This window comes from Papio anubis, chromosome 3 (assembly GCF_008728515.1).
Source record: "Papio anubis isolate 15944 chromosome 3, Panubis1.0, whole genome shotgun sequence".
Classification (NCBI taxonomy): domain Eukaryota; kingdom Metazoa; phylum Chordata; class Mammalia; order Primates; family Cercopithecidae; genus Papio; species Papio anubis.
The window spans coordinates 116,421,184-116,448,023 of NC_044978.1; positions in this window are offsets into that span (position 1 = coordinate 116,421,184).

Here is a 26,840-nt window from a genome sequence, read left to right on the forward strand (position 1 = left end):
TCAAGTTGACTCATCAAATTAACCACCACAACAAGTGACATGATCAGACCCAGAGTCACTCTTCCTCTCCAACTTAGTTATTCTATTATTGGGCCAAGCTTGGGAGTGACACTGCTTTCCTTGGGAGTCTCTCTTGTTGCTCATCTGAGCAGACTCTTGGCAGCCTGCCCCCCAGTTCATGTTACGTGCCTAGGTATGTCTAAATTCTAGCTTATGCACAAATCTGATCCCCCTTGGTATAACACAAAAAAGTGTTTATAATAGTAAAGATTAAAAGAGAGGTCATAGACTACTTAAGAGGGGAGAAACATCTATACTTATATTTTCCTTCCTAATAACTCCTCATGATTCTAGGAATTCTGAATGAGATAATTATTACCATTAAGCAACACTAGCCCATGAAAGCAGCTGGGAGGGAGGCTGTACCCTGCAAAGCCCCAGGGGCCAAGCTGTCCAAGACCATGGGAACCCACGTTTTGCATCAGCATGACTTGGATCATTTTGGAGTGTAAGAGATGGATTAAGTATATCTCAGTTTAAGAAATCTCTCTTTAATTAAAAAAATTTTTCAGCTGTCTTTTCCCAGACTGTGCCTTTCAGCACTGGCATTTAATTTGTTACATTTTGCATATCTGCATGGCTTTTTAAATTTAAATATATATATACATATAGACAGCTATTTTAGTATTTAATAACAGAATTTTTAAAATTAAAGTTTGAAAATATCTTCTTAGGTAAAGTTAGCAGACGTAGCAAATAAAAATACAGAACACCCAGTTAAATTTGAATTTTGGAGAAATGACAAGTAATTTTTAATATAAGTATGTTTTATGCAATATTTGGGACATACTTATACTGAAAAATTATTTATCTGATAGTCACATTTAACTAGATGTCCTGTATTTTATCTGGCAACCCTAGTCTAAGGACACAGGCTTAAATAACTAGGCTATTACTTTAATGTTTTGTACTGGTCATTTCAGGGTATTCCATGAGAAATGAACACTTGTTGTTCCAACCTATTTGGAAGTTTTGATGTGGACCACTTAAATTGCTAAATGACTTCATAGGTTCCCTATAGTTACTCACCATTACAGAGGTTTGCAGCATATGTGGCCCTTGATCTGAACTATAGTCAACCCAGAAAACTGCCTATGATACTCTGTTATTTTCTGCTGTGCTGAAGCCAAAGTAATTATGGATTTCTCTGGAGGAAAACACGTCCATTGATTTTAAGTTGTTTGGGAGAATGTTAATTTAATGTAAGTTTCCTTCTGCCATGACTGTAACTTTTATATAGCCTACACAACAGTTGCATAGAAAACAAAATATCTTTTGTTGAGAAGTCTGGGGTTTTGATTTTTTTGTTTGTTTAGCTTTGAAAAGGCAATTTTGGGAGAGGGGTTGGTGAAAGGCAGGGGAAGTAACTGGAGACTTGAAGTAAAGTTCTTTAACCTTAGGTCACTGATCGTCTGAGGTGCAGGTTAAATTTTGGTTTTGGGAGTTTTATTTGCCTTCAAGTAGCCATCTCGGCAGTCCACCACAGACTAGACAGAAACATGAACACCCTCGGCCACTCCGCTGATGTTGGCTCTCAGGCCGTTCTGAAACCAGCATTACAGGAAAGCCTAATATTTGAACTTTTCACTCTTGGTTCATTTTATTAGACAGCAGTGAAAGTTATCCTTGTACTAAATGATGAAGAGAAAAATATGAAACACCCTTAAAATTAGTCTTTGTATTTCTCCTTCCTCTTCTCTTTAGGTACATTTCTTTTAGAAATTATTTTCCCTTAATCCACTTGTCCATATTGAAACATGTTTGAAAATCTAGGTGATAAGGAGAAGGAAAATAAGAAAGATGAGTTACAGAAAGACCACCCAAAAAATGTTTTACACGCCATTAAATACTTTCCAGTCTCTTAAACTAATTTTTACCTTTGAACTGAGCAGACTAGAACTGAATTTCTCAAATATTCAAAAAAGAAAAATAATGGAGTCTATATCCAAATTTTTAAAGAAGTTGTAGAGGAATCTATAATGTAACATTTTAGTTATAGCTAAAAGTTTCTGCATAAATAAATATTTTAAAATAATAATTTATTTTAAGAAGGAAAGTGTAACTGAATCTGTGTGCTCTTCTTTCCTGATGCTATACAGTCAAGGCATTATCCAAATGCCAGAGAACCTCAATACAGAACAGCCAAGCTGGGGGTTTTAAAAAGAATTTTTTATAGACTTTATTTTTTAGAGCAGTTTTAAGTTCACAACGAAATTGAGCAGAAGATACAGAGATCTTCTAAATACCTTCTGCCCCAATATATGCATCAACTATCCCTTTATCAACATCAGCTGGGTGCTTTTCCATCTAAACAAAAATCAAAAGAGCGAAACTGAGGTGGAAGAGAAGAATAAAAAATGAGTCTTCTCAAACCATCTTGTACTTAATTTTTATATTTTTAGTCTGTATACTGTAGATTTATGTGTATGTACATATACACATACATATAGTATATATCCACATGCATACTGTACATAATTATTCTTACAAAATAAATATTTTGCTTATTATACCAATACAACATTGTCAAAAATTCTAAATGACCTACATTTAAAAATAACCCCCACGCTGAGATTGTTAGCTGTAAAGTTCCAAATTGACCACTGTTAGAGGGAGCTGCTAGTTTTCTTCCACAGAGACAATCTAAACATATCCTCTCTCCAGACAGGGGAAATGCTACATTGTTATGATGGCTGACAATTCATTTAGGATAGAGCAACAAAAAGATAAATGTGAGATATGTCAAGCATCTACTGTTAGATTTCAGAAGACTCTATTTTTTAATGAGGGAAAAAAGGTATCAAAATAAGTATTTGAGAGGCAATGGCTGCTGGTGGCCTGCTCCTGGAAAACAGTAGCTTCTAATCCTAGTAAGGGTGCTGATTCATCACATCACCGGCAAATCATGGAACCACTTTGTTAAGCTTCCTTGTCTGTGATATAGAGAATCATGCTCTATCCTACCCCAGAACTGCTGGGGTTGCCTAAGGAAATAGATATTAATATTAGGCGATTTTAAAGTTTAGGAAACTATGTAAAGAACTACAAGAAGAAAAATATTATAATGTAAACATTTAAAGAAATAAGGTTGTTCCTCTCACATAAATAGTGCCAAATATAATGTCACTTAAATGGATGGGCTTTCGGAGGTGTTGGGCCTTCATAACCCCATTCACACTGGGGCCCCATACAACTAGGCAGGTTCAAAGCTGTGAAGCAACCCCACCAGGCACATCCAAGAAGGAACAAAGCTGAGCCCTCAGTAAGGGTGCTGACTTTGCTTTTCTCAACCCACTTCACAAGTTTGTTATTCAAGAAGCATGTACTGATCATCTATAGTTACATGATGTTGTTTGCTCTACGACAGTGTTTTGCAATGTGCCAGAGATTGTCCTGTGCTTCACAGGATGTTGGGCAGCACTCCTGGCCTCTGCCTTCTAGACACTAATACCTTTCACCCACGTCCTAGCTGTGATGAACAAAAATGTTTCCGGATGTTGCCAAATGTCCACTCAAGAGCAAAATCACCTCCAGGTGAGAACCACTGGTCTATGCTAAAACGGTGATTCCCAAACTTTTGTAGACATGAGACTCACTTAAAATGCTGGTTCAAAATATGGGTCCCTGTGCCCTAAATCCTAAAATTTAATTCAGTAAAGCTGAGATGGGTACAAATAATTTGTGGAAAAAAAAAAGAGAAAGAGAAAAAAGAAGTGGATTGAGGAGTGAATATACGACTCAGGACTCGGGGCTTAGAGGTACCAATGTGGGGTGATTGAAATAAGTGTGCACGGTTGCTTAATAAAATTTCCCTTCAACTCCCCAAACTTATTGCAGGTAATTCAATATAAATAGTTTTGTATTAATATAACCTCTGTCCTTAGTAGAGTGTATGGTGTAGAAAGATGTTACATAAAAGCAATTTTTGAGTGAATGATTTAATGATTTCAAGGGGAAAGTATAAGTGCTTATTCACTTAGTTCAGTGTAGAATGAAGGTGTTTAGTTGTAATGGCTGGGGGAGGTGTGGCCTGTAACATTTATCAGGAGCTTTGCAGTAAGCAGTGAGTTCTAATCCAGGAAAATCACAAGTGGGGTTGAGGATAAAATCTATAGTGTATCTCATTTGGGCCATCCCTTCACCTAGGACCTGAAATCTCTTATTAAGTACTTTAGTAAAATTGACTTTCCTAGGGAAAGATTAATAGAAAAGGGAATGGCCGGGCACGGTGGCTCACACCTGTAATCCCAGCACTTTGGGAGGCCGAGGTAGGTGGATCACCTGAGGTCAGGAGTTCAAGACCAGCCTGGCCAACATGGTGAAACCTTGACTCTACTAAAAATACAAAAATTAGTGGGGCGTAGTGGTGCGCACCTGTAATCCCAGCTACTCAGGAGGCTGAGGCAGGAGATTTGCTTGAACCTGGGAGGTGGAGGTTGTGGTTAGCCGAGATCACGCCACTGCACTCCAGCCTGGGCAATAGAGTGAGACTCCGTCTCAAAAAAAACAAAAAATAGAAGAGGGAATGTTAGGACCATCTTCAAATTGTAAAGATTAATTTACTTCCTATTCTGTCTTATTATATCATCTTTCTCCAGTCCTCTACTAAAATTCATAAAACTCAACCATGAAAAACTTTCTTCATCACTCCCACAATGAAGAATAAAACAGAGAAGAACAGCAGGATTCCAGATTACTACTGGCTATGTTGAGTGCATTCTCTGGGAAGGGGTTGTTGTAATACCTTCAGGGAAGGGATAATCATGATCATGAAAGAGTTGACATTTGGTAGTTGCTTGCTATGTGCCAGACACAGTACTGGGTATACTTCAAACTTTTGTCTCAAAATATATTTGGGAGACATAAATCTTAGATTCTAGTTATAAAGTTTACAGCATCTCTGTCTCTGCTTGTGCCATTTCCTCTGCCTAGAGCCCCCCGTTTCTCTCATAACTATCCATGAATATGTCATTCTTTATTCAAACCTCGTATTTCCATATCTACTTACCTTTAAGACATTCCTAACTTGCCCAACTCTGAAAAAGACAGGATCTTCTTGCTTTGTAAACTTCTGAAATAGTTATTTATATTTTACACCCAGTACCTACTTTTCCCCTTATTTTGCAGTTTTATAAACTCATGAGGCACGTGTCTGCCTTCATTACTGTAAGACAAACTCCTTCAAGGTAAAAGCCAAGTTCTTTTTTAAGCTTTGTTTTCCTCAAGCACAGTGTTTTGCAAAGTTTCAGTTTCAGATTTCTCTTGCATCAGAATCATCTGGGTTGTTTGTTGAAAATCCAGATTATTGGTACCCACCTCAGTTTTGCTGAATTAAATTTTAGGATGCAGGACCCAGGGACCCATATTTTAAACCAGTATTTTAAGTGACTCATGTGTCCACAAAAGTTTGGGAGTCACTCTTTTAGCAGAGAGCAGTGGTTCTCAACTGGAGATCATTTTGCTCTTGAGGGGACATTTGTCAACATCTGGGAACATTTTTGCTCATTACATTTGGGACAGGGGTGAGTGCTACTGGTATCTAGAGGGTAGAGGCCAGGGATGCTGCTCAACATTCCTCCTCCTTGAAGGCAACAGTTACCTTTATAAAAATATTTTTTATAAGCTCTGCCCCTAGTAGAGTGTGTGGTGTAGAAAGGAGTTATATGAAAGCTACTTTTTGATGACTGATTTAATCAGTGGATTATTCCCCAGTCTTTACCACCATTGGTTTCAAAGCACTCGACTTCTAAGCTCTTGTTTTAAACTAGGCTACTCCTGTGTTCCTGCTTATAGAGATAAAACTCATCTGAAACTGTTCAGTGTTGTATCAAGTCTCTTAGCCAGAGAAGAACAGCCTTTCCTCTTTCAAAGCTCACTTCATCTTTGTGGACACTCACTAGTGCCCTGATGCCTATTTCAGTCTTCAACCCAAAGTCCATTTACAGAGGTGACTGATGTCCCAAGGAGGCTTTTGTCCCCAACACTAGCTGCTTTCTAAATTTATCTAGTAGTGAAGTATCCTGTAGATATTCCTAAGAAAACAGTGGAGGTTTCACTGAGGTTCTTTATAAGACATTCATATAAGGCATAATCTATTACACATTAAAATTATGCAACCATAATTCTCACTCAGAGAACTGTTTGTTTCCAAACTCACAATATTTCTCAAAAATTAACAAAGTAACTTGTTTTTTTGTTTTTGGTTTTTAAATTGTATTTTTGTTTTATAGGTCCTGTGTGATTCATGCTTTAAAGAGATTCTGTTTTGACATGTTTCCAGGATTTGTTTCACGATTTAGAGCTCCTTTTAGCAGTTCTTGTATTGGTGGCTTCGTAGTGGCGAATTCTGTCAGCATTTGTCTGTACGAAAAAGACTGTATTTTTCCTAAAACCTTCTTCTTGGAAGAATATCCATTTTCCTATTTGTTTTTATAGAAAATATAGACAAAGTGGTCAGTCTTTTTTTTTTTTTTTCTGTAACATTCTACAATGTGGGTTAAAATAAATAATTCTAAATTTAGAAGCTTTTCCTGAAATGTATTATCTTTACAATTTGCTTTAGTTATCAAACTCTATAAAATCACTGAACACTGTGGAGTTTACAAAAGTGGAACTGCAAATGGTTCTTGACCTGATGGCACAAGAAATGGCTTTGGGAGACAATACTCAGCTGAACAGTGGATAAATAACCAAACAAGGCAGTCCACATTTCAGGGCCAGACTTAGGAGTTCACACATAAATTTGGAAAGCCATATTCAAACGTAGAAACCAAAGTGTACTGGAGAAATCAGGTAAACTTTTGAAATTCAGGCTGATGAAGAGAAGGTTAGAAGAAAGAGCATATTAATTAGAGGATGGCGATGCAGAGGGAGAGGGAATTTCCAAAAAGTGCAAAATAGAAAAATGAGATTAGTGTAGCACAAATCAGGGTACATGTTGATAAATATTGGCATGGAGGAGTATCAGCTACTTGGTGAACTTAATCAGGAGTACCTTGAATGCTCAACTGCACAGGAGGCGACGAAACACCATGAAGTGGCACGGACAGATGAGTAACTGAGTGAGAATAGTATTTTAAGAACATTAGTTTGGAATGGTTGCAGACTGGGTAGGAGAAAGAAGAGATGGTTTGCAGATTGGATAGAGGAAACAGGAGAATATAGACAGGAAACCCAGTTAGAAAAGTATTACATTCATTCAGAAACAAAGCAATTAGTTCCCCAACTAAGCTGGTGACAGAAAGGGGTAGATGGTTATAGTTTTGTCAAAGATGAGTAAATAGAACTGAGCAAATTCATTGGATGTATGGGGTAAACGGGTGAGGAATTGCCTCCAGTTCTAATCATAAAATCCTAGAACAGATGTATTCTCCTTAAATCCTGTCTACCTTATCCACTTAAAATTTGCACAAAATTTTCTGCCCACCATTCTTGAGAATCTATGAGTTTCTTTTTGTTTGTTTGTTTCAGGGAATAGCACCTAACACCTAAACCCATCAACACTAACAATGTGACTTTTGAGAGGCAAAGTTCAAAATCTGCAAAATCAGAATATTTCAGAGATAATAATCTATCTGTTTAACATTCTTCGCCACATGCCTCCATTTATTCATAGTGCCATTAAAAATGTTCGGTGTTCATTCCTGAAACCAACCCTGGGCTTCTGGATCCAACAGCAGAGTCGATTATATGATTGCTTAAACATCAAAGCTTTCCCTCACTAATGTTCTTACCAGGGGACATAAACAGGCAGGTCTTTTCTCTCTGGTTTAGGCAAATGTCTATGTTGTTCAAACCAGCATACTGTACATTCCTGTGTGATTTTATGTGTTTGATCATTGGACAGATGGAATATCTGCTTTTCCCATTGCTATCAATTGAATGTGTGCAGTGCACATCCTGCTCAAAGCAGACCTGTTTTGTCGGGCAGAAGTCAGGGCTTACTGCCCTGGGACAGCCCATTTCTTGGAAATGCTCATAGGATCTTCAGTTTCCCCTTCTGAGGTATACAAGGAAAATCTTACCCTGAGGTAATATAAAAGGATTTCCTGACACCAGCCAAAGAAACAGGTGCAGACATATTTGATTTGATAAAAATGGGTTACACAAGGTATGGCCATAGTGCAAACATATTATTTCCCCCTGCTTCACAGTTTCAGTGGTCCACTCAGAAAACTTCTGCCCTGAATAATCACTGTCTCCATAATAAATTTGAGTGCCTCACTCTGGAATTCCAGTTCCTTCACAATCTGGCCCCAATTGGCTTTTCCAACCATATTACAAACTACACCCATTTAAGATCTTGCCACGCTAAGCTACTTACTGCTACCTGATCCTCAACCCAAGCTCGAGCCTTGCTTATTATGTGCTTTCCTCAATTTAAGCTGATCTTCCTTCACAGTCCAAATGTCCAAATTCTTGCCATCCTAAAAATCCCATTTATTCAGCAACCCATGAAAACTTTCCTCATCTCCAAGGTGGAAGTCAGCTCTCACTGCCTTATCCTCCCAGTGCAAGTTAAATGTCTTTATCTGATGGCACCTCCAGTTTCTACCTGAATTATGACTAATAATCTTACCTGTGAACTATGTACATCTTGGGGAGTTTATGCCTGATCCATCTTTGAGTGCTTCACCCTAGGGTCTTGTATCTACGACATGGTGGAAAGAATACTTCGAGAAAATTTAAGTTCAAGTCTCCCTCTGTCTTGTTGTGTCACTGTGATCAGTTTACAAATTTCAACATATCTTTTTAAGATTAGGTGTGATAACTAAAAGCCATTCCCTAAAGGATTAGATAGTTAATATAGTTTATGATAATGTTAATACATCATGGATGACACACCAGTTTAAAAAAAAATCTATTTCTTGACATTATTATTAGAGAGATTATTTTTTTTATGTAACATCACACACTGACCCAATTTGTTTCCCAATTGGGACACCCCTGAAGTGTATCTGTTAATGAGAAGAAAACAAGTTAAAATGTGGGCCGGGCGCGGTGGCTCAAGCCTGTAATCCCAGCACTTTGGGAGGCCGAGACGGGTGGATCACGAGGTCAGGAGATCGAGACCATCCTGGCTAACACGGTGAAACCCCGTCTCTACTAAAAAAATACAAAAAACTAGCCGGGCGAGGTGGTGGGCGCCTGTAGTCCCAGCTACTCGGGAGGCTGAGGCAGGAGAATGGCGTGAACCCGGGAGGCGGAGCTTGCAGTGAGCTGAGATCTGGCCACTGCACTCCAGCCTGGGCGACAGAGCGAGACTCTGTCTCAAAAAAAAAAAAAAAAAAAACAAGTTAAAATGTGATCCTGATATTAAAATTACTGAACCCTCCTCACCTGTCTTCTGATCACTGGCCCAGCCTCCTGACCATTTTCTTTTTTTTTTAAACTATACTTAGCCTGTGTTATACTGATTCACAAGAGCTGCCAGTAAGATGAAATGGAGGTAGTTTAATTACTAAAACAAAAAAATGACCACCATTTATTCATTCAGAAACTATTTATTGCATGTTCCTAAGGGTCAGATACTCTTCTAGGTTCTAGTGATTGATAGAGTCGTGAATAAGACAAATTTCTGTTTTGCCCTTGAGAAGTTTACAAACTAGTAGAGGAGAAAGTTAGCTTGGCACAAAACTCCATTTCAGTATAACATGGTGTGTTAGTTTTTGGAGTGGAGTAGAAGGAGAAAGTGGTCAAAAAGAAGCTTACCAGAAAAAACGTATTCAATGGTTAATAAAACCCACTCATGATCAAGCAAAATGTACTTCCCACTTCATTTGTGGGAAAGTGCATTCAAGTTGAGTTCATTGTGTCAAAAGATAACAAATGTTGGTGAGGCTGCAGAGAAATAGGAACACTTGCACACTGTTGGTGGGAATGTAAATTAGTACAGCCATTAGAGTAAACAGTATTGAGGTTTCTAAAACAATTAAAAATAGAACTACCATATGATCCAGCAATTCCACTACTGGTTATATATCCAAAGGAAATAAAATCAGTGTCTTCACCATCTCACACCAGTTAGAATGGCGATCATTAAAAAGTCAGGAAACAACAGATGCTGGAGAGGATGTGGAGAAACCAGAATGCTTATACACTGTTGATGGGAGTGTAAATTAATTCAACCATTGTGAAAGACAGTGTGGCGATTCCTCAAAGATCTAAAACTAGAAATACCATTTGACCCAGCAATCCCATTACTGGGTATATAACCAAAGAATTATAAATCATTCTACTATAAAGACACACGCACATGTATGTTTATTGCAGCACTATTCACAATAGCAAAGACTTGGAACCAACCCAAATGTCCACCAATGATAGACTGGATAAAGAAAATGTGCCACATATACACCATGGAATACTATGCAGCCATAAAAAAGGTTGAGTTCATGTCCTTTGAAAGGACATGGATGATGCTGGAAACCATCATTCTCAGCAACCTAACACAGGAACAGAAAACCAAACACTGCATGTTCTCACTCATAAGTGGGAGTTGAAAAATAAGAACACATGGACACAGGGAGGGGAACATCACACACTGGGGCCTGTTGGGGGATGGGGGGCTAGGGGAAGGATAGCATTAGGGGAAATACCTAATGTAGATGATGAGTGGATAGGTGCAGAAAACCACCATGGCATGTGTATACCTATGTAACAAACCTGCACGTTCTGCACATGTATCCCAGAACTTAAAGTATAATTAATTAATTAATTAAATAAAAGTGTCTTAAAAAGAGATCTGCACTCTCATATTTATTGCAACATTATTCACAGTAGCCAAGATCGTCAACCTAAGTGTCTATTAATGAATGAATGGATAGAGGAAATGTAGTATATATACACAGTGGAATACCATTCAGCCATAAAAAAAATGGCTGAAAGAAGGCAATCCTGTCATTTGTGGCAACATGAATGAACCTGAGGACATTATGTTAAGTGAAATAAGCCAGGTACAAATACTGCACAACCTTATTCACATGTGAAATCTAAAAAAGTTGATACAGAAATAGAGAGGTCAGGAGATTGAGACCATTCTGGCTAAAACGGTGAAACCCTGTCTCTACTAAAAATTTAAAAAAATAAAAAAATAAATTAGCCAGGCTTGGCGGCAGGCACCTGTAGTCCCAGCTACTTGGGAGGCTGAGGCGGGAGAATGGCGTGAACCCAGGAGGTGGAGCTTGCAGTGAGCTGTGAAGGCATCACTGCACTCCAGCCTGGGCGACAGAGCAAGACTCCGTCTTAAAAAAAAAAAAGAGAGAGAGAGAGAGAATAGAATGGTGGTTACCAGAGGCAGGGGCAGTTGGGGTATTGGGGACTGTGGAGATGTTGGTCAATGGGTACAAAGTTTTAGTTAGGAAAAGTAAGAGATCTGTTATTGTACAATATTGTACAATAGTTAATGATGAAATTCTTGAAATTCTTGTATTCCTGAAAAATGCTAAGAAAGTGAATGTTTTATGTTCTCACCACAAAAATGATAATTTAGTGAGGTAAATACATATTTTAATTAGACTTTACCATTCCACAATTTATATTATTACATTGAAATAAAATAAATAAGTAAATGGAGCTCATTGTGGAAAATGTGGGTGATGAGGATGTAATTTATGCCTATTCACCATACCCACGGTTAATTTCAGTCTTCAAATTCCCTATAGAGAAGATTGCTTGAAACTCCAGAATCATAGTATGTCCCTCAGTGTGCTTAATGAAGGCCAAAGCTGGAAATTATTGAGAAGAAAAGAAAAATCTTTTAGGGTTCCATTAGCTAAGGATGAAAGGAGAGAGCTGAAACCAAGAACAAGAGAGTTAGATGCTGATTGGTGTTCAAAAGAGAGGCACTTAATATTCTGCCACCTTGGGGCAGAATGTGTGTCTGTGTGTGCCCAAACACAGATATAACTTTGGTGATATAAAGGCTGGGTAAATCTTGTATGACAGTAGAGTGGAAAGGCTGACAGGGTATGTTGAATATCCGCTGCCTCAGAAAGGGCAAGGAAACATTAAAAATGCTGCTATTCTCTAGAGATGAGGAAAAGCATATTTATAAAGTAAATACAGTAATAATAATAACATGTAATGTATAAACAAAGGTTGGTAATAAGACATCCTATTATTTCTTATTGACAGTGAATGACAATTGGTGATTGTGACTTAACTCACCACTAAGTTGTTTGAGGTAGGGTTTCCAGATCTGATTTTCTATGATCTGTAATTTTAAAAAATTTAGAAGTCATAAATTAAAATTTTAAAAACTCTGCTAGTATTTTATTTTTATTTTATTGAAGTTCATGTACATTGAAATAACACACACACGAGACTAGGCTATCCATCTTATCTCTATATTCCTGTTCACATATTTGACATTTTATTGTGACAGATCCTCTTCGGTTCTAAATTTACTTAGGTCTGTGACACACCTCCTCTTTTAAGACAGCTTTTCAAGTACTTTTTTCTTGTAATTGAAATACATTAATTTAGAAGTTTAAGGATTATATATGGTGATTGGGTTTGCTCAAACAGTTTCAAGGTGACATATACGGGAATTGCCATGCTTCGGGCATATTTAGTAGCTAATGAATGAGGAGTGACTACAAAATGCTAGGGAATGACTCCTATCATGGTTCAATTTAGATTGGAATTTTAAAAATTCTTGCCTCATCTCAAATTATTATCTCTTTTGTAGCCCAAACACTATGTGATCTATTTACCAATATTTCTAAAGTTTTACCTAATTTTCTGATGCTGGTTAACATATTTATTTACCAATATAACATAAACATTTAACTAGATAAAATTAGATACCTGTTCAGTGCTGTGGAAGCTTATCTGAAACCATCTATTAAAGAATTTTAGCACTTTTTCAAAAATAACTTTTTCTACCTCTTCAATTATCTGAGAAATATTTCATGGATCTTATTCATCACTCCACATTTGACTTTATAAGCTAAACTGAAGTATACTGAAAATATGATTTATAATTTTATATCAATTTAGAATTATATGAATAATTTACAAAGGATAACACAGCTGACTCACATCCACATATTAATTTTATAGTATATATGAAAATTGTTTTACAAGTACATCAATAGTTTTTAAAACATTCATATTCCTTGATCCATTTATTTTACCTTTGTGGATTTATTCTAAAGAAATTGTTATAAATACACAGACATTTAACCACTAAGATATTTATTGCACCATTATTTGTGACAGAGAAAAATTCAGAACTACTTGTTTGCAGAATAGAAAAATGAATAGGTAGCTGTTATTATAACTATTTGAAGGAATATCATGCAAAAGATACTTATGAAGATTTTTATAACATGAAAAATGCTTAGATTATAATATTAACTGAACAGAAATTTATACACAAAATTGCACAAGCACAGACTTAATGGGAAGAAAATAGAGCTCTCAAATATCCATTTTCAGACAATCTACTTACTACTTAATTTCATTTCCATTACAGGAAAAAAAGCAAACAAACAAGTAAATATTTGAGGGATACTTCTCTGATACAAGGCTGGTTCAACATATGCAAAACAATACACGTAATCCATCACATAAACAGAACCAATAACAAAAATCACACGATTATCTCAATAGATGCAGAAAAGGCCTTCAACAAAATTCAGCAGCCCTTCATCCTAAAAACTCTCAAGAAACTAGGTGTTGATGGAACGTATCTCAAAATAATAAGAGCTATTTATGACAAACCCACAGCCAATGTAATACTGAATAGGCAAAAACAGGAAGCATTCCCTTTTGCACAAGACAAGGATGCCCTCTCTCACCACTCCTATTCAACATTGTGTTGGAAGTTCTGGCCAGGGCAATCAGACAAGAGAAAGAAATAAAGGGTGTTCAGTTAGGAAAAGAGCAAATCAAATTGTCTCTGTTTGCAGATGACATGATTGTGTATTTAGAAAACCCCATCATCTCAGCCCAAAATCTCCTTAAGCTGATAAACAACTTCAGGAAAGTCTCAGGATACAAAATCAGTGTGCAAAAATCATAAGTATTCCTGTACAACAAGAATAGACAAACAGAGAGGCAAATCATGAGTGAACTCCCATTCACAATTAGTGCAAAGAAAATAAAATACCTAGGAATCCAACTTACAAGGGATGTGAAGGGCCTCTTCAAAGAGAACTACAAACCACTGCTCAACGAAATAAAAGAGGACACAAACAAAAGGAAGAGCATTCCATGTTCATGGATAGGAAGAATCAATATCATCAAAATGGCCATTCTGCCCAAGGTAATTTGTAGATTCAATGCTATCCCCATCAAACTACCACTGACTTTCTTCATAGAATTGGAAAAAAACTACTTTAAAATTCATATGGAACAAAAACAGAGCCCACATAGCCAAGACAATCCTAAGCAAACAGAACAAAGCTGGAGGCATCACACTACCTGACCTCAAACTATACTACAAGGCAAAAGTAACCAAAACAGCACGGTATTGGTACTAAAACAGATATATAGACCATTGGAACAGAACAGAGGCCTCAGAAATAACACTCCACAATCTATAACCATCTGATCTTTGACAAACCTGACAAAAACAAGCAATGGGGAAAGAATTCCCATTTAATAAATGATGCTGGGAAATCTGGCCAGCCATATGTAGAAAGCAGAAACTGGATCCCTTCCTTACACCTTACACAAAAATTAACTTAAGATGGATTAAAGACTTAAATGTAAGACCTAACACTATAAAAACTCCAGAAGAAAACTGATGCAATACCATTCAGGACATATGCAAAGACTTCATGACTAAAACACCAAAAGCAATGGCAACAAAAGCCAAAATAGACAAATGGGATCTAATTAAACTAAAGGCTTCTGCACAGCAAAAGAAATTATCATCACAGTGAACAGGCAACCTACAGAACAGATAATTTTTGCAATCTATCCATCTGACAAAGGGCTAATATCCAGAATCCACATAGAACTTAAACAAATTTACAAGAAAAAAACAAACAACCCCATCAAAAGGTGGGCAAATGATATGAACAGACATTTCTCAAAAGAAGACATTTATGCAGCCAACAGACATATGAAAAAATGCTCATCATCACTGGTCATCAGAGAAATGCAAATCAAAACCACAATGAGATACCATCTCACACCAGTTAGAATGGCGATCATTAAAAAGTCAGGAAACAACGGATGCTGGAGAGGATGTGGAGAAATAGGAAGGCTTTTACACTGTTGGTGGGAGTGTAAATTAGTTCAACCATTGTGGAAGATAGTGTGGCAACTCCCCAAGGATCTAGAACTAGAAATACCATTTGACCCAGCAATCCCATTACTGGTTATATACCCAAAGGATTATAAATCATGCTGCTATAAAGACACATGCACACGTATGTTTATTGCAGAACTATTCACAATAGTGAAGACTTGGAACCAACTCAAATGTCCATCAATAATAGACTGGATAAAGAAAATGTGGCACATATACACCATGGAATACTATGCAGCCATAAAAAAGGTTGAGTTCATGTCCTTTGCAAAGACATGGATGAAGTTGGAAACCATCATTCTCAGCAAAGTATCACCAGGGCAGAAAATCAAACACTGCATGGGAACATCACACACGGGGCCTGTCATGGGGTGGGGGCCTGGGGGAGGGATAGCATTAGGAGAAATACCTAATGTAAATGATGAGTTGGTGGGTACAGCAAACCAACATAGCACATATATACACATGTAACAAACCTGCACTTTGTGCACATGTGCCCTAGAACTTAAAATATAACAAAAAATAAAAATAAAAAAGGATTCACTCATGTCACCAAATATGGGTTTCTCCATAGTACTGAAAAATAAAGTTATTTTTAAATATAATGGAACAAAAAAATTTAGTTCCTTTAAAGGCTACAAATTTCAACTAAATAAGAATTAGACCCCATTAATTACAATCCGACATGTCACACGATTTCTGTGTGTGTTTTTTAATAGCTTAACTTCCCTGTCCATTTCAGTTGTAAAATAGTGATGAGAATATTACTATCTTCATAAGGTAAGAACTAAAATATATGATTAATGTGCCTAGAATAAATTAGTGTATGTTTTATAGTGTTGTCGTACAACTGTAGTGTTGAATCATAACTACAGTTCACACATATAAACACAAAACTTTTTGAATTAATGGTAAAACAGAAGCCTCAGGGGAAAAAAGTAGGTAACTTGTGAACAGGAAAATTTCAAAAGAGAAAATATCAGTTTCAAAAATAAAATCTACCTTTTACATGGTCTAAACCATCTTCATAATGTCATCATGAAACCCCTTCACAGTCCCTACATGTGCAATTTGATAAATGACCTATAACTTGAGAAGTTTCTCAGGGACCTTGCCTCAGTTATCACCTACCTCTTTCCCTTATCAATATTGCTGCCTGAAACTCACCTGAGGTGACATCAAATAAACCAGAGAGTGACAATGGACTCATTATTAGAACCTACTAACTCCTGAATAATACTCCCAATTTCCAAGCCAAAAAGCTACTGGGGGTATGTAGCTGAGATACCTTATTACATCCAGGATAATTCCGTTAGAAGTCCACGTCAAGCCAAATTCCCAACTGCCCCTCCCAAATGGCAATGTGAAAAAGCCCATGCTTTTGTGGTTCAACTACCAGTTGTTTTGAGGAATGACTTTTTTGATGATACAGGCTGCTGAGCCAAAATATACGGGATCATAAAAGGGGAATGCCTCCACTGAAAGTCATCTCCCTACAACTGGCATTTGAGACTAGCAGAGGGGAAATGAGGGCATCTATGGTTATTCCATCAACATCAAGGCTGGCAGTGGGGGCCAATCAGGAAAGCCAAAATCCTTTAAGTTCTTTTTAAGAGGATAATCTTAAAGCAGAACATGTACTCCTGGCAATCTCCAGAGCTTATAACCTCTGACCCTGCCACTGGACCTGCTTCATGATGCCATAGATTACATTTTAAACTAATTCTCTCTTCATACAGTATTTTGCTTGCCTTGTAGCACATGCCACAGTCCTGGGTTTGGAAGACGGGATTGGAAAATGGGAGTTTAAGCCTGGTGTACACTGCCAACTAGATTTTTCTTGCTAACAAAGTACAAACTTGGCCTCCACTTCCCTGTAGAGTCATGCCCCTTTGGTGTTTCCTGGGAAGTTAGGCCGCTGCCATGCTATAGCCAGAAAGCCATGCGGTTCCTCACACAGCCTCACACTTCATAATCACTCCCAGGAGATTATTTGACACAGGAATCTGCACTATAACACCTGTAAATCTGGATAGACAGTTTGTTGTAACAAGGTAGAATTTCTTTTTTTTTTTTTTTTTTCTGATGGCTCAAAAAGAACAGGAGCTGGATGATGGGAACAGGGAGAAATAATTACACGAAAGGGCTTAGATATCCTTGGGACACAACAGACACTCTCAGAACTTATCAGTACAACTTTATGAATCAGAAGACTGAGAAGAGTTCAGTGAAAATAAAACCATACACCTATTAGTACCCCAGGTCAATTAAAAAATTCTTACTTTTATTAAAATAGTATGTTCCTATTGTTTTTTTGTATTCAGAACTGTAAGTACTCAATTTCCTTAGATCTACATGTATTGAAATTACCAGGAAGAATGTATTGTATGAATTGCTTGCTAAAAACTCAGAAGTTGTTAGAATTTATGTAGTTTATACCAGAAGAGGTTTGAACCCAGAAAAATGGGTTTTCCCCAACACTGAGAAAGGAAAGCCAACAAGTAGGGAAGTGTGATAGTCTACTGATTTGAGTTTGTATAAGAATAAGTGTACGGGCCTAACAGTGCCAGGACCCAAGCAGAAGTCAGGCAAGATGTATCTTGTGAAGAAACTGGAGTGGGAGAGAAAAGAGAGGTCACCAGTAGCAAGTCTGATAATCAGCCTCATGATGTAAGACACTAGATTTTGATAAGCTAAACAACATTAATATCATGTCTATGTCTCTTAAACCAGTATTTAGGTGGTGAGATGGGACAGGTTGTCTATGGAGCATAGTTATGCATGAGTCTATAACCACCTCCTTAACTGAAGATTGCTCTTGCATAACCTTGTGAAAAGTTACTGGGCAATATTTAAGATACACACAGGTTTAAAGAATAATATTGCCAGCTTAAAAAATATCATTATAATAGAATACACTAGTTACCCCTTTCAGATTGAGTCACCATCCCTTTCCCTCAGATGTAATCAATATCCCGAACTGCATGTCTATTATTTCCATGCAATTCTTTATTTTCTCACCATATGGGCATTAAACAACATGTAGCATCATTTTGTGTTTAGCCTTTTCTTCATTGAATGTCATGCTTTCAATCATACACCCTACTAACAGTCCTAAAAGTTAGATGTGTTAAAGTCACTTTTTCCTACTACTTGCTTAAACTATGCTTTAATGGCACCATTTTCTCCTTTCCTTCTCCATTAGCATTAAATTATTGAAGATTCCATTTTCATAACAGGACTAAATGTCTCACTCTCAGTTTCATGTAGTTCTTTAAAAATTGCAGGATGCTGACTGTGTGCGGTGGCTCACACCTGTAATACCAGCACTTTGGGAGGCCAAGACTGGAAGATCACCTGAGGTCAGGAGTTTGAGACTAGCCTGCCCAACATGGTGAAACCCCATCTCTACTAAAAATACAAAAAATTAGCCGGGTATGGTGGCAGGTGCCTATAATCCCAGCTACTCGGGAAGCTGAGGCAGGGAAATCACTTGAACCCCAGAGGCGGAGGTTGCAGTGAGCTGAGATGGAGCCACTGCACTCCAGCCTGGGTGACAAGAGTGCAACCCTGTCTCAAAAAAAAAAAAAAAAATTCCAGGATGCCTAGGGTTATGTTAATTTAAGGTGCCCTATTATAGATAAGTAAAATGATGTTCAGAATTGAAATCCCAGCTCTGTTTATTACAACATTTGACAAGTCATTTGTCATCCTAGAACTCATTTTGGTAACACAAAATGAAAAAAGTGTTAAAGAAAAAAATTATTCAGTGATACTTATTGAAGCATAATAATGCAGATTTTACTCAGAACCACCAAGGTAAGCATAGGGATGACGGCATTGGGGTATTGCTATGGGAGAGGCAGATTTTGCCCAACTCCAAATACAGCATGGGTAAGTGAATAGCCATTTATAGTCAGGGAGCAGAGTGGATGGGAGTTGGTGGGTGGAAAATTCTTAAAGGAAGCATCAGGAGTAAGGAGGATTCTGGCTAAACTGACGTAAGAGGATTTCTTGCTAAGGACAGGCCAGGAAGATAACTTGAGGGCAGATGTGGGATGAGGATCCCAATCAGATATCAAAGGTGATCATATCTCTAAGATGGGGGTGAGGTTCTTGCTAAGCTTGCTAAACTATAAATCAGAAGGGTCCTTGTTAAAACTGGATATTACAAGGAAATATGCAGATGTGCCTACAAGAAGGCTCAGGAGTCTGACTAACGTTTGATCAAGCAAAGGCTCTACGTGAGAGGTGAACTACATATAAATCATCTCCAATGCCCTTTCTAACTCCAATATTTGTCTTTTTACTCTGCTCTTTCCCTCTACATGGATGAACATCTCACCAATCTCATTATTAAATATTCTTTTTAAAAAATTATTTTGCTGGCACTTTCTTGAATCATTTACTGGTCAGTAGAGGGGAGAATGTTTCTACACATACTTCCCAAAATATTAATACAAATGAAAAGCATTTTCAAAAGGGTTTGCTGGCCAATTCAGTTTGAGGAGTGTATCTTAGCCTGCTTAGTGTTCTGTGGGATCTGTGGAGTCGTTACTAATAATCTGAGCATGGCATAGAACAACCTTTGCTGTAAATTTGAAGTCAGCAAGGCAGGCTTAACTTGAACCCCATCTAAGGCAGTTACCAACCCATGTATCTCAAAGCTGCTAAGATTCCACCTGTAAGAAATCTTCCCAGAAAAGGACTCAAAGATAGCTTCCTACAAAGACACAAGCCCACAAGTGCAGTGAGAAAATGATTCCTATTCGCACAGTTTTGGCACAGTTGGCTGTTACTCCTGAAAAAAAATCATGTTAAATGAAAATATTCCATGTTTAATCCCTGCCTACTTTTTTATTTAAAAGAGTGAAGAAAATCAATTGAACAATCTTTAAATTCCAAGAAAATGAAATAGACTTTTCTCCAGTATATAAAAAAAGATAAATGAACATTTATTTTCCTTTGATGAATGTAAAAAGACATGTTTATGGTTCTTTGCTTAGGAAAAACAGACACTTGGTTGATGTAAAGGTTAAATATGTGTTCTGGTTTCCAATCATGAAATGCTATTTGCTGTATAGAGCATATATTTATGGTCCTTGAAATTGGCATAGTTACTGAATTTAAAACAGCAACATTTTACTTCTATGAATAGACCCTAAGACTGACTGACCTTCTGATATTTCATGCTAATGTATATTGAATAACTGTGACAGGCCACAAAAGGGGCATTACTTGTGGGTCATCATCCATCCACTCATTCAAATCACTTCTTGAGTGCTAACTAGTAATTTCAGCTCAACCGACAATTATTGAATGCTGCCTATGTTCCTGCTGGGCACTGCTGAGGTGCTTCAAATAGCCATATGTAAAATATATACATATATAGGTAGGAGTCACATGTTAATAATATAATACCATATTATACTATATAATTAGTATAATATAATACTATATTATAGTATATAGCTAGGAGTTACATGTGATAGAAAAGCCTCAAGTTTCTCTTTTAAAACAGGGAAGGAAGGGGAACTGTGTGGGCATTTGTATTCAGAATCTCTAAAGAAGTAGACATTATACTTAGAGTTAACTAATGTATTTTTGAGCCCATTCGTATTTGCTCAATCTGGAAGTAAACAACACAAAATATAGAACTCTGTCCTAGTATCCAAGGGAACTAGAATTGAGTGGCATATTTTCCTTTATCTTTCAAATCTGAACGTCTTGCTTGAATAACATATTTATGAAGGAATTGTGCCTCCTCTCTTGTCACCATTTTACCTCTAGCAGATATTTAACAATATCGAAATTCTTTTAAAAGATATTTTTCCTTCAGTGGTGACAGAGTAGTATTAGAAAGTGTTGGCTAGCTCTGCCTTATAAGTTGAAGTTATTAAGATACTTAGCAATATATGTGAAAAACTGGCACACTACTGAGCCAGTCTTTGAATCTGAGCAAAGCACTCCTCAACAAGTGCACTATTTTTTTTCAAATTCATGAGACTTTTCATATTTAGCTTCCAAAGTCTCATTAGAATGTCTCCTTCTGGCAACCAAATTGCTTAACAATAAACAATTCATCAACCTCAAGAGGCTAAAAAAAGTTTGAAAGGTGTTCTGGTTTAACAAAAGTGTAATGATTTAATTTATACTATGTATGAGGGAATTAAAAGTAGGTGAAAAGTTCATATTTGTGCTTTAGAAGGACTTGATGAATAATGCAATGGCATTTTCATTACATTATTCAAAATGTTTGTTGGAAAACATTATCTTTTCTTATTTACCCAACTACTGAATATGACTTTGTAAATGTATTTGTGCTGTCAAATTTAATCAGATAAACTTCTTTTTAACTCATTTCTTATATTACTAAAACTTGGTCTTCCATAGTAAAGATTAGATTATATAAAGATCTATGGTCTTCATAACATGTCCATTCAAATAATGTTATTATTCTCTGGAATATATTATTGGGAAAGAGTATATGATACTCTTTCCTAGATGATACTCTTTCCTAGTCCTCTTGAAGAAGAGAATTTTTCTGCAATCATTTACAACAACTATAAAAACAAGCATGAGCCTGGATTTTCTGCCTCCCTGCCTCCCTCCCTACTTCCTTTCCTCTCTTCTTTCCTGCCTGCCTTTTTACTTTCCTGCCTTTCTGCCTTCTTTCTTTTTCTTTCCTTTCTCTATTCTTTCTCTTATTTTTCTTCTTCAAACATTTATCGTTTACCTACAATTTGCAAGATATCATGCTAGATGCTGGGAGTGAAAAGGTAAATAAATCATGAACTCGTAATATCTGTTATGACAGATATTACAATAGACAAGTACAAAATAATCAGTGACATAATAGCAGTATAAATAAAGTAAACACTATTGAAGCACAAGGAATGGTAAAACAGATGTTCCTGAGGCCTGGAATTTAATTGTAACTTATCTGATTTTATTTGTCTGATTTCCACGAGGTTTCATTAATCCCAAATTTACTGGGAAATCTCATCACGATTGTTGGTCCCTAGGGTGAAATTAGAAATCAATAGCTGTAATGTTTCTAAAATTTCATTTTATAGATTTTTAGCAAACAAATCTCTCCATTCTCTTCCTCACATTACCGCCCACGTTCCCACACATTCAATCTCAACCCAGAGGCCACTGTCTTTCTCCTTTTCTTCTTTTCTTCTTTCTGAGCTGCACAGCAGGCATGCGGAGGAGGAAGACAGAAAACAGAAAACTTTTCAGTGTGGCCATCAAGCTGTCAGCCTGTTTCTGCCATAGCACTCTGATCCACTCCTCCCCTACTGGTCCCCACCACAGCACCCCTTCTCCACCAAATGCCAAAAGCAGAAAGAAAACCCGCAATACAAGATGGTCTCTCCAATTAAAAACAAAACTCTTTAATGCCCAGATAATTTACTGAGAACACAAAGGAGAATACTGCATGGCAATTGCCTGGAAGGACCTAACAAACTAGTCCTAGTGAAAGAAACAGGAACATAAAGATGATAACTAATGTACATTGAGTTTGTTGTCTAGATCAGGCCTGTTCCATGCACTTACATATAACTTATTTAATCCTTACCTTGGCCTACAAGGTAAATACACGATTACTTCCCCCATTTCATGTTAAGAAAACTGATGCACAGAACAATTACAGGTGCCAGAGCTAGAAAACCATCACAAGTAGCTGTCTGCTTCCAGATTCCATGTTCCTGAGCCTTAGGCAGAATGCAGGCCATTTTAACATAATGTGGTAAATAATGTTATTTATTATTAATATTATTGACATGTGCTCACAGTCAAAAAGTAGAAAATACCTTGTAAGTGATACTTCAGAAATTAATCCTTCCCTCCAGTCCAGAGAACGGGCTTGGAGAAGTCCTATAATGCCTGCCTTCCTTACACCAAGTGACTACATCCCTCCTCTTACTTCGGAACTACTCTTTTTATCTTAGCAATTTAGTAACAGGTATGCCTTTGCACACCCATCAGCATGATATCCTTTTATGGGTCGGTAGCCCTAAAACATTTGGAATTTTATTGCCACTTGGTGAAGCTATTTGTTCACATAGCCTTAAGTCTTAGATAACTATTGCAACTCCTGAATTTCTCACCTCTAACCAATATCCACTCCACCATAGCAGCCTCCTATGGTACTGGTAGAGTGTGACATACACCCTTAGCATTTGTTTGTGTTTTCAACTTTTTAGAATTTTTTCAGAAGAAAAAATTTTATAGCAATTGTTATAAGTATCTGCAAGATGCCAGAGAATGTTTCAAAGAAGTTACTTCCCCTTTTGTAGACATGCAAAGAGGAGGATTATAAGGATCATTACTATGCCAGGTATAATATGGTTCCAAAAATGAAGCCAAAATCTGGTAATTTTTGAGGGAAAAAAAAGATAACGTGAAATAGTCATAAGTGCCAGTTTTTGTAGCTCTCCAGTTCTCTGCAGTGACTGGATTTGGGCCATATAGAAACCCTTTGTATTGTTAAATCAACAGAGAAAAGAAGGAGAGAAAAACTTGATAAAGCTATTCCCAGCCTGGCAAATTAGGAGTTAAACTTTGGAACTGACACTTCAGCATTTGGTAATCCCCTCACCCCACACTTGGCTGTAAAATCTGTGAAGTAGCCTCCTTCCGGAAGTCAGGTTTTCTAGTAATGCCCTAATTGGTTAAGTATGTATTATGGTGTATTTAATAACTGAGCCCCTTGATTTTCAGAACAAATGGCACCCACATGCTTGCTATTAACCTTTTGAATTGCAAATATATGCCAGGTGGCCATAAGCCACACGGTGTTCAAATGATTCCCCCCATATTTGAGATGCTATTCACTCTAACGAAATGACAAGACAGAATTGTATCAGAAAAAGAACACCCACATGTACACTCTAAATTGTGCAAACATTTGGAAATATAGTGGTAATTTAGGAAGTCAGTCTCCAGTAGACTTCCCTATCCTTATACAGGCAAAGCCAGCTATTGTGTTCCAAAGCAAAACTGATGCCCGTGGCAATCATTCTTGTAACCAATCACAAGTTAATGAGAGTAAATTAGTTACCGGTGTCAGAGGAAGCTTTGGCATTCACAAAGAATTTAGAAATAGCTAACATGTTATAATCACATGGAAATGGTGCATATTATTAAAATTGCCAACACAGGAAAACTTACCTGGCCATGCTTTATGGTGCACAATATCTCGTAGTATGGCTATTAGAACATTCATGATAAAGTCAGAGTTCTATCCCAACTTCAGAAAAATCATCAAAAGTTTACTGAGAAGACAAAAATACTCTTGAGGGTCAGAAGCAAACCCAAATGACTTATTCACCTACTAAAATTAATTAACTTTGAATATTATGAAATAAATGCATTAAGAACAATAGAAATGCTTTTAACCAATGCAAATGGGTCTGTTAGTCAACTAACTCATCAGAAAAGTTAGTTCAATTAGGGAACAATGAAAAAACTAAAGGTATCATAAACATTTTATTTTATGTTAACATAAAGTAAATAAATATGCATGCAAGTGGCCAATCTTTTGATGTAGGATGAAAGCCATTCCCTTGAGAATGTATCACTGATGGGAATTTCACCTAGTTTTTCTTGCCTAATCCACACTCATAATATTGACTAAGATTTCCAGTTTCAGTTTCTTTTAAAGGTGAAGGAATTTACTCTAGTGAAGCAAAAAACATGTTAAATCCTTTTCGATTTCCATGGTTTTACAATCTTTCCTAAATATCTTGCCTACACCTAATTTGACATCATATTTTCATTTGTTTCTCTTTATTGGGTCATTCTGAAGCATTTAATTTTCATATAAACATCTCTCTGTTCCCCATTAATACTTCATTGATTTGCATGAATAATTAATTAAATTATATAATTAAAATAATAAGTACAACCGGCATGAAATATTTAGGAACAAACAAAATTATAACTCAGTAAGTGCATGCGTCGTACATACATTTCTAAGAGAGTAGACTACCAGTCACAAGCCCTCAGGAGGCGACAGAACTCAGACATATTTCACTAAGGAAATGCAGACTGTTAACTATTTCATTAAATTCATTAAATGAAAATCAGTCAAACTGATAGAGACAGCCAAGGGTCCCCCGCAAAACCCTGCCTTCAAGCCTAAAACAGCCTGAACCTTGAAAAATCCAACCGCTGGTCCTGGATGAACCCGGCCCTTTCCTGACTGATTCTCTGAATAATGCCCCACCTGCGCACTGAGAGGATGGGGTGGAGCCTCGGGAAGTCGCCCTATTTGCACGGGGGAGGAGCCTGGACTTCAGATCCTGTGTGGTGGCCTGGATTCAATCTGTAAAGTGGGGCCGGCTAGGAGGACTCTCTCTCTGTTTGCTGAGAGTTTCTCTTTCCTTTTTTCCTTTTCACCCAATAAAGGCTGCCCTACTCATCTTACAATGTGTCCGCGTGCCTAAATTTTCACAGGTCGTGTGACAAGAACCCGTTTTTTTCTATAACAAAATGCAACTTAATATTTAGGTAAAATAATTATGAGCATGGATGTGTGATAAGAATGTGCTCATATATCATGATACATTTTAAGGGAATTTGTGTAAACCTTTCAGTTAGCTTTTCTACATAATATACGTAGTTCATATTTTAATGGGAGTTTCAGAAACTGTCATAAGTATTCTCTCTGTCCTGTAACTTCCACCGCTTCTCAGCTATTTCAGTTGAGGATAATTTTGTTTGTGAATAAAGAAAAAATATTCAACGAACAGAGGCAAAATCAGAAAGGTATGTATTGTGTAACTGATAGGACGGAGAGCACACATCTCCAGAGTTAGTTCAGCAATTTCCTGATATGAAGGCCCAGGACTGGCAGTGCTGAGATTCTGTCATGGTTTTCAAATGCTGCTGCAGCACCAGGTATTTGAGTTCGGATCTTTTTCATTTATTGTCAGTAGGTATATGCTGCGTCCTTTTATTTTTAACAGTTTAATCTGATTTCTATTTCCACAAGATTTTAACTCCCCCCACTTTCTTCTGTAGAAAGATTATCTTCTCTATTGTTAACCAGATAGGAAATAGTAAATATTATACTTTTATTCTCCCAGGATTTACTTTAAAAGTAAACAGAATTAAATATTCAGAGTCAGATTTGATATTTTTTAATATCAAGAGTGTATCTAAGTTCCCCCCAAATATATTAATAACTTAAAAATCTTTTACTTTCCTCATTCATTCATTTTTTTCACAATCAGTACTTAAGATGGGTACATAATTTCATGTTTACTTCTTTTCTCGCTATTGATTCTCACATTCCATTACTTTCCCATAGAATCATTAAGCTTTTTTCTGAAGTAAGCTTTCTAGTCTTTTAACAGTTAACATTTATTTTATACCTGAAATGCACCACTTCTATTTCCCCCAAATGTAAATACACAGAACCTAACATAATGCCTGCCACACAGAGAGTGGTCATTCTATATTTGCCAAATGCGAGAATGAATAAATGAATGAATGCCAGGCT